The 13,045-nt window shown below is 44.1% G+C and overlaps 1 protein-coding gene across 1 annotated transcript in view; it reads left to right on the top strand.

Annotated features, from left to right (window-relative positions):
* PCLO (piccolo presynaptic cytomatrix protein) overlaps positions 1-13,045 on the top strand; it is a 1,621,199-nt gene that overhangs the window by 471,637 nt on the left and 1,136,517 nt on the right. The gene's annotated exons all lie outside the window — the stretch shown is intronic.

Raw genomic sequence — 13,045 nt, 5'->3', positions numbered from 1 at the left:
AGGGCCTTATCCAACTTCCTGGAAACTAATCTCTGCCTGGATGCTGTTCAATTTGGCTTCAGACCGGCTCACGGCACCGAGACTGCCTTGGTCACCGTGTTGGATGAGCTACGAACGCGGGTCGACAGAGGCAAGTCTGCATTTTTAGTGCTACTTGACATGTCGGCCGCGTTCGACACGGTGAACCATAAAGTACTATTAGGCCGTCTTCGGAGTGCGGGAGTGAGTGGTCTGGCTTTGAATTGGCTAACTTCCTATTTGGATAATAGGCAACAAGCTGTGGCACTACCACCTTTTCGATCAGCCACTCGGCAGGTGAATCAAGGAGTCCCTCAAGGATCGGCGATTAGCCCAATCCTATTCAACATATATCTCCGTCCCTTGGTAGCACTGATAAAGTCATTCGGCATATCAGTCATCAATTATGCCGATGACACTCAGTTGCTTTTTTCCTTTGAGGGACCGGAGACAATCTCAAGGGACTCTTTTTACCGCTGCATGTTGGCAACAGCAGCATGGCTGCGAGCTAATTCATTGCAGTTCAATGGGTCGAAAACGGAGGTACTCTACTGCTCCTCGGACCAAATTTCTCGTACACTACCGGTTGACTTTTGGCCATCTTTTATCCCGGGTTCGGTGGAGGTGGCAGAATCGGCTCGCAATTTGGGAGTTCTGTTCGAACCCAACTTGCAGCTGGATGCTTCCGTAAATAGGACGGTAGCGACATGCATGGGCCTGCTTCGTGCGCTTCGGAAAATCTTGCCACTTCTTCCCCGGGGCTCCAGAGCAGAGGTAGTGCGTAGTTCCATCCTCAGTAGGTTAGACTACTGTAACGCACTACTTCTGGGAGCCCCGAAGATCCTGGTCCTTAAACTCCAAAGGATTCAGAATATGGCCGCTAAATTAGCCTTATCTCGCCCGCGTTCCTCTTCTTCATCGGCAGCTCTGGCCGATCTTCACTGGCTTCCGGTCCAGCGGAGAATTGCATTCAAGGCCTTGTGCCTTGTCTTCAGGGCCCTGCATGGACTGGGACCACTACCCCTTCAGAGTCTCTTTTCTTGGTATCAGGCCACTAGACCAAGTTGTGGAACACTCTGCCTCTGACATTAAGGAGTAGCCTTGATCTACTCACTTTTAAAGGGGACTTAAAGACCCATTTGTTTCCAAGGGTAGTGTAGTTCATGTAATAGATGGTTCTGGATCGGTCTCAGCGCCAGGATGCCCTTTGGGTGACAGTTGCGCTTAACAAGCAATAAAATACATACATACATACATACATACATACCACAATCATGTGGCCAATAATAAGTAGTAGGCCAAGTGGACTTCCAAGAAATAGCAGAACACCAAAGTTTGCTACAAATCAAGAGGTTCAAACTGAGAGACTAATCACATTTGATAAACCTACAGTGAATCAACGAGGAGTATGCAACAAAGCCTTGGAACTTATGCCTCTTAAAACCCAAATTGCAACAATTTGTCAAGAAACTCCTGTCTACAACGATGTAGCCACAGACTATGCTAATGAAACAAAGAAAAATCCAGAAGCAATTCCAACAATTGACAGAACTGCATCAGGCTACTTCATCAATTTCGATGACTTTTCTGAGGATCCGAGCGAACCTGAGGAACAGCCAACAACAACAAAAACTTTTAAAGACAAAACTAAAGAACTCTTTCATCAACTACAAGAAACCTATCTGATTTCCCCATGGATTGAATTTTGGGTGGTGCTAGGTGTACTTTTCCTCCTGCTTTGGCTCATCATGGTGCTATGCTTGGGACACTTCATTGAGGGAAAATATATTACAATGGACACAGCAAGCCAGAATATCAACCTGGTCCTAAAGCCACACAAGTCTGCACACAGAAAAGAGAACTTTCTTCAGTAAACTTCACAGCCAATCCGATACCCGGTGGGGTAGCATGGGACAAAACAGATTACGAAATATATGGCCCGGTCGAGCTCTTGAAGTATCCTCATCAATTTAAGGTTTCATTAAGTGACTTTGTAAAACGGAGCACATTCTCTGATGATTGGGACTTTGAAAGTATTAATGATATGATGTCAGACTTAGTTATGTCTGCAAAATTTACAGAACATGATTATTTACAGGGTTCATCAAATTATGAACAGATGTACTGCTACAATCACTATGCTAACCATTATTTGCATAAATCTGCTCAACCTAGAAATGTTTTAAATTATAATCAATGGAAACATTGTGCAACTCCACCAAAAGGTAGTTCAAAAACATTTTATGAGAAATTCCCATACTTCTCAGGGTTTAACACAAGTGAAGCAGAAACGTTTTATTTCAAACTGTTAAATAAGACAGGAATGAAAACCATGCTGATAAATACAAAATTAATCTATTCAGAAACATTTTTTGAAAAAATGAATACATTTGTTTTAGATTTTTGGAAAAATAACATTGAAACAAAAACCATCTGGGGTACCAAATATTGGCAAGTCCAAGGAATAGAATCATTATTCAGAGCCTGCATGATCCCAGAACAAATTATATTTTTGAATGACACAAATCAACAAACAACCTGTCTTGGCCTAGCCAAAATTAAAGACTTATACAAACCGTCTATTCCAAAGCCAACACCTGACAGTAATAGCACTACAGATGTTGAGATAGACGTATCCCATATTTTAAACCAAAACAGAACACATCCTGATTGGAAAAAATGGTTGATCTGGCCCACAGACACAAATAACTGTCAAGATAGATTCCTGAACAAAATACAGGGGTTCAAATTGACCAGGCAAGACCCTAGATACTCCCAGAGACAACATCCAGGGATAGTTACAACATACAGTGTAGGAAAACTCTGCCTTGAATGGCTACAGACATCCACATTGGCAGAAATTAAGCAACACTTAACTTTACTTAAAGAAGGTGCTGACTTGCGTGATTTCATTATGGGACCACGCAAACAGCGTCGAAAACGTTTCATAGCGGCCTCTATATATGCAGCTTATAACGAAGCTTGAAAAGAAACTCAAATTGAAACAGCAGAGAAATTACGGGAAATTGACCGTATTAATTTGGAAAAATCACTTTCTGTTGTGGACAATGGGTTAATGGCTATGTTTTCCAGAATATATTCACTGGACAGTATTGTATCATCTGCAATCGATATAATAGAGCAGGACTTACTAATGTTACAACATGGTCAGTCCCAATTGCGTTCTATAGTACAGCTTGGCTGTACGTTACAAAATCTGCGTTCAGGCTTCGTGCCTTGGCGTTTAATCAACACAACGTCACTGTTCTCTATCTTTAACCTTACTGATATACAAATCAGCTTGGCACAAAAAGGAGCAGAGTATACAATTCTGAGCATTGAAAAACTTGAGAGATTACCATTGACAATGTCAGAACGACCTGTCATCGAATGGATAATACACGGAATCATAACTATTCTGATAACAACTTTCCAATTTCGATACTGCCAAAAGTATATACAGGCAGGCCAGTATGAAAGGTTGGGTAAAGGATACATTAAGTCATCATGGAAATTACCTTACACACACACATGTTATAGTGAAAAAGGACAGAATGTATTTCTTAGTGGTGATAATTGTGAAAAATCACTAAGTGGTATACTTCTGTGTCAGGGTATAAATCTACATGGGGCCTGTGAGGGGACTTCAAATAACCTTTCATGTCACCAGCTTGGCACACCTGCAACTCGAATAGAGCCATTCTTTAGACGGCTTTCGAACTGGAGCTACATTCTAATTGTGGACCACAGATGTTGTGGCTTGATGCCAGGAAAAGCTTATCTTGTAAGCGTTTCGTCCATGGTCACTTGTTGTATGCAAGTATTGTATCCAAACGACACTCCAGACAGGGAGGGAAAAATTTGGCCCAGTTTGAAAATCTCTTCTATTCGAATTGATACTTTAAGCAGAATGAAGTCTGTTCTTCTACAGACGCCTGTGCCCTTGACGTCATCAAAAGAAACGTATGATCTCCAGGTTGCAAGGACAACAACAGAGATACATGCACTATTATCAACAAATTGCCCCTTACATTTCGCAGAAATGCTAAACCAAATCTTAAATATTTCAGATACGAATGGTATCCCGAGTGTATTTAAGACAATTTTTTCGGGACTGTTGACACCTTTCAAAGCAGTCCTGGGCATCGTTCCTAATGTTGTCCATTCGATCCTTGGCGGCCTTCCACTCCTGTTGGGACTCGTAGCAGGCATTTTATTTTTGATACCCCTGCTTCGTTATGGGAAGCCATGTCACAGACAAGACTCCAGCAACAATGGAAGAAACGATCCTAGCTATACGCTATCGGGACCGCATAACTAAAGTCCTTGGATTAGCCCGGCTAAGAGATCTAAATATGACCTGGTTTCTTTCATTCAGACCCATCTGGCAGAACTGTATCTTACCTGTGCTAAGATGTATGCTATGCGGAGAAGAATGCGTGTTGGACGTCTGTCTTACACTACAATCAGAAGTACCATTGGATACAGATACTTTGCTAAGTCCTGTAACGGCTCATGCATCGTGTTGTCCCCAGCGGTTTCCCATCCTGATGACGGCATTCGTTGAGACTTCACCACTGCGATTAAAGGGTAGTGAAGTGCAAGATGAGAGCAGCATCAACCAGGTACGACCTTCTGTGAGCAATGCTGATCAATACATCGATGATAGCAATCATTCTCACGACTGCACAGTTGCGGCATTTTCCAACTTGGTCGAACTTTCACCTGAAGCGGTAAACTGCTTTTTTGAAAGTCTGTCTGAAATGATGTTCTCCCCTGAACAAAAAGAATAACTTTTAAACAAACGAGCACTCAGCGTTCCCTGAACTCTGAATTTGGCCTTCAGCTTTGAAAAACAAAAGCTTCTGGAAAATATTTGGAACTGTTTTGACTTCTTCCCCTGAAAAACGAAATAATGTTTTACCCCGATTCCAAAATATTTACTTTTTTTTGGCACTCATCCTCTGCTTAAAGTAGAACTATTCTTAGAGAACAGAGCTTCTATTTTTAGGAACTCTAGAGACAATATATTACCTCAGCCTCTAGCATATTTACAAATAACTGTATTTATATGTGATGAAATGGTCTCGCACTTTTCTTTTCTGTATTAAGAGCCATTTCATGTGTAATTTTCACAAAATCATTCCGCTGATATATAGGCATCCTATTTTATGAATGATTACTCTGCTTGAAATACTGTACCTATAGTCATTTTTCGTGTATTTCGCATATGCCATTTCAAATGCAAAAAATGTATATTGGGGTGGATCGGTATACACATGCACCGTTAGATATGTTTACTATTGCTTAGTTTAGTAATTATGGACATGAATGCGTGGAGTGGGTGCAGTGTGTTTATCTAGATACCTGAATCAATATTCCTATTCTTTGCCCTTGTGTGGTTATAAATCAATAATATTCCTACAACGGCATAGAAACCCTTTTCATAATTCAGTCATAGCGCATGCTGTCACATTAAGCAAGCCTATTCCTCCAGCCCCCTAGAAAGCACACCGAGTTCTTAAACAAATCCAAGCCTCCAGCAACCTGGGAAATCCCCGCTGCCGTTGTTTTGTTTTCATCCAAGAACTACCAGTTCTTAGTGACATCTTTTATTGACGTTTTATGTCCAGCCTTACGTCAAACCCGGCACCTTTCAGGTATAAATATACCAACGTTGCCTTAAGCAAACACACGGTGGTGATGAATCTGGAGCAGCTACTACTTGCCCGAGAGCCCAGCTGATGCGAGAGCCCACGGACGCTGCCCCTCCCTTTTGACGCGCTGAGAAAGACGCTGTCTTTTCTCTTGCCGAGAAATCCAGCCTCTGGCGTTTCCAGCTTACCCTTGCGTGTGACTGGGATACCGAGTCCTGAGAGAGAGATACCAGCCCTCCTGCCTTCTAATACCCAGGTACGGAACTGACTAAACCCTTACAGAGAATTCTTGAGTCAGATCCTTGGCAAAACAAACTTAACTTAAACTGCTACTTACTTACTCCTTCCCATGTATTAGGCTTAGGTCAGGTACACCGGGATAGGCGTAGTTAGAAGCACCAGTTGAGTACGATTAGTCAATGTATATATGTATGTATCTATTTTATCCATTTTAAAGTATCATATGGCTAAGAAACCATATCAATGATTTTACAGTATTATTTCATAATCCTGCTTTTACTGTATGCACTTTACTTAACTATAAGTATTGCAATTGTAGCAATTCATTTCTCTTGTATGAGGAAAGAGACTGCTCAATAAATAACACCTTTTATTGAAAACGCCCGTCTCTCTTTTTCTCTGCAATCTGGTGAAACTAAGTACGCACTTATTGACTGAGTGAATTAGCTGTCTTTTGTTTTCACACGACTCCAGAGATATACTCTTATTCAGGGAGAGCAAAGTTGTCATGTTTTATGGTTGTCAGAAACTAAATCCCTTCTTGTCTATCCAGGGAGGTTAAACTCCTCCTCGCTTATTCGAGAAAGTTTCTAGTGAACTCTGAGCTAGCTGGCAAAAAACTTAAGTCTTATATAGTCAGTAGAGACCTAGTTAACCTCAGTCCTACGTCTACACTACTGAAGATATTATTCCAATGCGCAGAGCCTATTGGGACTATAGGAACTACACTACAAGCCGTTCGCAGCGAAAACCAAACCTAAGTACGGAAAAGTGTTCACAGATTCTAGTTTATCTGTCCCTACATGTATAGTATTGAGCTTCCGCCTCCCAGGCCCACATGCCATGATAAAAGATTTTTTTAAATTTACGCGCTGATCTAAACCCTCCATATGGTGAACAAAAGTTTTAATAAGTAAACGGAGGGCATTAGGTGTGCGGCTCATCAGAACCGCATCATCTGCGTATAATAAAACAGGTAATAGTTGTCCCTGGATAGTTGGCACATCTGTGGTCACTTGTTTTAGAGATTTAGCTAGGCCATTGATATAAATAATAAAAAGCAGGGGGGCTAAAACGCACCCCTGTCTTACCCCCCTACCTATTTTAATAGGACCTGATACTTCCCCACCTGTCCCAATCCTGACCTGTGCCTTAAAGTCAGTATGGAGATAGGCCAGGAAATTAACAAGAGCTTCGTCCAGTCCATAGTCCAAAAGAATGGACCATAGTTGGGATCTATTGACTAGATCGACAGCGGATGAAAGATCCATGAATGCAAGGTAAATAGGGGACGATCGAGCGATGTTATACTTATCGATTATTAGCTTCAAATTCAAACATTGCTCCACCGTGCCCACCCTGCTCCTGAATCCCATCTGACAGGGGTACAATAAGTCACTATCTTCTATCCACTCCAAGATCCTGTTGTAAAGGACTCGCCCCAGGATTTTTAAAGTGTTGTCCAAAAGTGAGATAGCACGATAATTGGCCGGGTCTGATCTGTCGCCCTTTTTAAAAATTGGGACTATGGTGATCATAGACCAAGTATCAGGCATGGGCACAGAAGGCAGACTATTAAAAACATTAAGAAGAATTGGTGCCCATAAATCCGGACTAAACTTAATAACATCAATGGGGAGTCCATCAGGGCCCGGGGCCTTGTTTCCAAGGCTCTGGCTGATGGCTATTTCTACCTCATGGAGACCAAACTGTAAACAGCACAGTTGACCAGGAACAAAGCTTGTTGTTAGCTCTCTTGGTGAAGCATATATTATTGAAAAGTGGGCTTCCCAAACACTGCTGGTTATATTACAGCTAATTGGATTTAATTGTTTGCCCATATCTCGCATTTTCCTGACGGCAGTCCAGAAGGGGCCACTGCTCTTCTGATTTGCACTTCCAACCAGTGACTCCCACTGCTCCGTCAGTAATGCGGCTTTCCGTTCAGCTATTTTAAGTTTATAATGTTTCCTGGCCAGCTGTACCTCTACTATGCATCTGGGTTTATTAGTTAGTGTCTTACGTAATGCCCTATTTGCCAATGAACAGGCGGGGTCAAACCACCTCGTGTCTTTCTCTTTCTTTGGCAATGGGACCGATAGACAAGTTTTTATAACAAGACATAATTTGCCAAAGTCTGCTATTATCCTAAGGGAATTCCCATTAGAGGATAAACAGGAGGAGATTAGGTGGGGATGTTCCTTTTTCACATTTTCTAATATAGTCCCACTATCAACTCCCCTCCATTTTAATCGCAGGCCATCTACCGAGGGTGTAATGTCGCTAGCACCATTTAAATTAGCATATACTGGGTTAGCCTTAGATGCAAGGTAACTATGAGGGGATTGTGTTCTCCAAAAGATGTTTCCAATACTATGTATTTTGGTATTCGGTCTATTAAGTGAGGGGACATGAAAATAAAATCAATGGTTGAGGAGCAATCTCTACCTCTAAACGTAGGGGCACGATAGGTGCTAGAGGTATGACCTACATCTAAAGCGTTACCAAGGATATATTCAGTTAGCATATTTTCTAATTCAATACCCCTTCGTTCTGCTTGATCTAGGTTTTTTCCCTCAGACTGATAATTCTTTGAAATTTTTGCGTTAAAATCCCCCCCCATGAGGATCCCTATCTTCTCCTCTATGTCTGAATTTGATTCCAGATTCCGTAAAGTCTTAGAGAGCGCTACAAAATTCTTGTTAGGCACGGAATTAAAATCAATATTATAAAAATGTATTAAATAAATCCGGGTCTTTCTTTTGAATTCAAGGACCTGTATGTTCGGGTTCCCTCCTGATAGATCTCTAATAGTCCCACCAGCCAGTATTTTAATCCCGATGAATAATCCACCCACTGCACGTCCAAAGTCAGGCTTCAGTGCAGTCACACTGAAACAATGAAAGCCCTCTATGTGCAAATTTCCTGTAGCCCATGGCTCCTGAAACATAATAATATCTTTGTCATCCAACAGCTGCACCCATTGCGGGTCTGACAATCTTGATTCTAAACCGGCAACGTTCCAGCTGATGATTGACAAGTCAGGATAAGGCAAAGAGCTGGCTAATTTGCTCCTAACACCTTTATCTGTGCTCATCTTTGCTTTGAACGGGATTGGAATTGCATCATCAATTGTTATGTTATGTTATGTTTAGATCTCTTCTATAGCGCACGGCTGCCTCGAGGGGCGTCCCGGCGCTTTGGCAAAGAGAAATGCAGCACAGAGACACAACACAGCAGCTCACGGAGGTCCCACCAGGAAATCATACCGAGAAGAGCCAGGTTTTAAGCTCCTTTCTAAAAGCAAGGAGACTGTTTGACTTTCTCAAAGAGACAGGTAGCTCATTCCAGCAGCGCGGGACCAGATATCGGAAGGCACGTCCTCCGATCCGGGCAAATTTAATGCGGGGAACGACAGCTTTGGCCAACAAGGCCGACTGGAGCGACCTCCTGGGGACATAAAAAGCCAGGCGCTTCTCCATATACTTTGGACCAATTGAATGGAGGGCCTTAAATGCCAGGGTCAACACCTTAAAGGTGATTCTTTTGGCAATGGGCAGCCAATGCAATCTCCTTAGAAGTTCAGAGGCTTTTGCCCTGCGTGGGATACCAAAAATGGCTCTTGCAGCCGAGTTCTGCACAATCTGTAATCGGGCCAGCAGGTATTTAGGCAGCCCGATATACAGGGCGTTCGCGTAGTCTAGTCGCGAGCCAATCAGAGACTGCACAATGATTTTTTTGTGCTGTAGAGACAGCAAAGGAAGAAACGTCCGAAGCATTTTCAAAATGCCAAAGCATTTCCCCGATAGACCGATGATTTGGGGTTCGAAGGAGAGGCTGTTGTCACATTGCACCCCAAGGTTTTTAGCTTTCACAGAGGCCACATCGGGCGGAAACATGTTCTGGGGCCACCAGGTCTTCCAGTTAGGATCCGGCCGACAGCCGAAAAAAAGCAGCTCCGACTTGTCGGAGTTGCATTTCAGACTGTGCTGCCGAAACCAGTCGAAGACCGCACCCAGGCATTCCCTGATCAGGCCACCATCAAAAGCCTCACCCTTTTTAGATGTAAAAAGGAGCTGGGTGTCATCAGCGTAGGATATGATCCGGGCACCGAAGGACTCCGCTACCGCCGCTAGAGGGGCCATATAGATATTGAAAAGGGTGGGGCTCAGGATAGACCCCTGCGGAACCCCCACCTCAAGCGGCGGCATTTCCGCGGAGAACGGAGGTGCCCAGACCACTTGTCGACGGCCGGTCAAAAAGGATTTAAACCAGTTCCACACCGTCCCACAAAAGCTGATCTCCCAGAGTCTAGAAAGGAGACCGGCATGGGGGGACGGTGTCAAACGCCGCCGACAGGTCCAGCATAACCAGAATTGCCTTCCCCCCCAGATCAAGCGTCTCTCTGATGGCATCGGTGATCTCGACCAGAGCTGTCTCCGTGCTATAATTAGCACGGAAGCCCGATTGGGAATCATGTAGGATGTTATTGCTCTCTATATAGTTGGAGATAGAGAGCTGTACATGTTTCTCGATCACCTTTGCCAGAGCAGGGAGAAGGGAGATAGGCCTGTAGATAGCATGGACTAGAGGATCCAAAGTGGGCTTTTTGAGAAGTGGCAAGATCAGTGCATGCTTCCAGGCCGACGGAACTTCGCCCGTAGTCAAGGAAAGATTAAGCAGCGGATTAAGCAAGCTGTTAATTGCAGGCGCTAATTTTCCTAGACATTTCGCTGGGCAAGGATCCATCGGCGAGCCAGATTGAAGCCGGGATAGAAGGTCAAGGGAAGAAGTCACGGATAGGGAAGGAAAGTCCGAAAGGACTGTACTCCTATCAACAATTGACGAGCAGACAGTGGTCCGATGACTAGCCGAGGGGCCAAGGTCGGCGTCTGAGAAAGAGTCCTGTATGGACTTAATTTTGTTGATAAAAAAGTCCCCCAGCTGACTGATCCAGACCTCGGAGTGGGAATAGGAGGGAGAGCTCAACGGCGGGGAGATGAACTCCTTTACAATCCTAAAGAGTTCTTTGCTCCTGTTTTCCGCCTCATCGATTCTGCGCTCCAGGAAAACCTTTTTCCCCTCGAGAATATGCTTGCGATAGCTCCTAATTACCTCCCGGTATTTAGCTTTGTCATCCGGGTCGTACTTGCGCCGCCACATTCTCTCTGCTTTCTTACAATCCTGGCGCATTTTCCCCATAGACAGTAAACCACGGGGCCGAGAGAAATCTGGCCACCGATTTAGCTGGTTTCCTCGGGGCCAGCTCATCAAATCTAGCTACCAGCCACTTTTGGATGGAATCTAAATTTTCCTCCAGATTGCCCGAAACCCGACAAGGATGACAACGCAGAGCATCGGACAACATTTCCACCGTGACTTGATGGAAAGGCCGCCCGGACCGTTTCACCTCTTTCTGCACTCTGGTGCCAGTCGAGGCAAAAATCAATTAGGAAATGGTCAGTCCAGAGCACAGGACGCGGCACAGATACATCTATCGTCCTGGTCGAGAAAATCTGGTCAATGGTATGGCCTTTGATATGCGTGGGGCTAGTAATATAGGAAATCAGCCCCAAAGGAGCAACAATATCCTGCAGTTTAATGGAGTCAGGATCCACAGCATTGTCCATGTGGACATTCAGATCACCCAATAGGATGCAGTGCTCTGATCTAAGGCAAGGCACCGATAATGCCGCTTGTAGATCATCCAGAAAAGAGCCCAAGGGCCCAGGCGCTCTATAGACAAGGATCCCCGTGCTCGTTTGACTGGGCGAGAGCCTAAGGGTAAAACCTAAGGCTTCACAGCCTGTGATATTCTCTATGGCAAAGATGGAGCAAGGGACATTCTTGTCTACAATCAAAGCCACACCCCCGCCTCTACCTCCCTCTCTATCCTTCCTGAAGATATTATAGTTTGAAGGAATGGCAGTCGCCAGATCAGGACCTGAGCAATCTCCTAGCCAGGTCTCCGTAAGGAACAGGCAAGTTGTTTCAGAGCCATACAGCAGATTCCAGATGTCAACAGCATGTCTGCTGAGGGATCTGGTATTAAGGAGAGAGATTGTGGCTATAGTTAAGGAAATCTGGTCGTATACTGCTGTTCCCTGTACAATTTTAGCTTTGGTAGCCATTGAATATACCTCATTTTCATAATTTACCTCTTCAGATGTGATATAACTTTCCCCGTTCCCCAGTCAGTCCTGATCTTCTAAATTTGAGAAAGCTTGTTCAAACCGGTTGTAAGTTGGAATGTTATATATATACCTTAACTCATTCTGAGGCATATATTGGTTTTGGTTGAACCTTGGATTAAGTCTCTCTCTTGGATTGTACTGGGGCGGAATGGGGAGGCGTGGGTAAGGCATCGGTTGGGCTGGGTATTTTGTATCCTGCTGACACATCGTAGAATTGTTCCTCAGGTTAAAGTTTGGATCCATTAGGTGCCTATAAAAATAGCCCAGAGGGAGCAAGGTAGTATTAAGTTCCCAGGGTGAGGGCAATGGGGCATTGGCGAGGGTATTCTGGGCCCAATGTGGAGACCTAAAGTTTATGATTATGCAATCCCCATCAAACTTTTTTCTCAACGGGCCTACCCACCCCACTCTTTGAGTTTGGATAATCTAATTTGATTCTTCCAGTGGAAAATTACAATTTCCTACTAGCCAATGGAGGATTCTATTTTTGAGGCTTGTGGAGTTTTCCTCTTGATCCTTCCTTAGTTTGGGGACATTAACTAATACTGCAACATAGACCCCGCATTCTGGAGGTAGACTAATGCGGGCCGGAATCTGTCTGGTATTAGTTATCGGGGTTGGGCCCGTCTTGGCTCCTGAGAGATTATGGGCATCCTTGTTGGCTTGTCCAGCAGGTGCCCCTTTGTTTTGATCCGCAGTCGGGGTGGTACTCTGTGGGCTAACTACCGTTGTCGCGCAAGGGTTGGGAACTCGTTTAGCTGGGGGTTGTGCATTTGCTGAGTTTTTGCTTGTGCTTGGTCTCGGTGTTGGTTGGGGGGCTTTATTGTGGGCATCTCTTTTTGTGTTGGCCACGTTATTTTTGGCCTTGATTCCGCTAATTGTACCCATATTGGTTTTATTTGCTGGGTTAGGCCCTGTGCCCAGTTTTACTACACA

This window comes from Lissotriton helveticus, chromosome 1_1, assembly GCF_964261635.1.
Source record: "Lissotriton helveticus chromosome 1_1, aLisHel1.1, whole genome shotgun sequence".
NCBI lineage: Eukaryota > Metazoa > Chordata > Amphibia > Caudata > Salamandridae > Lissotriton > Lissotriton helveticus.
Note: the sequence above shows the minus strand (reverse complement) of the source record. Positions and strands in the feature narration are given on the sequence as shown.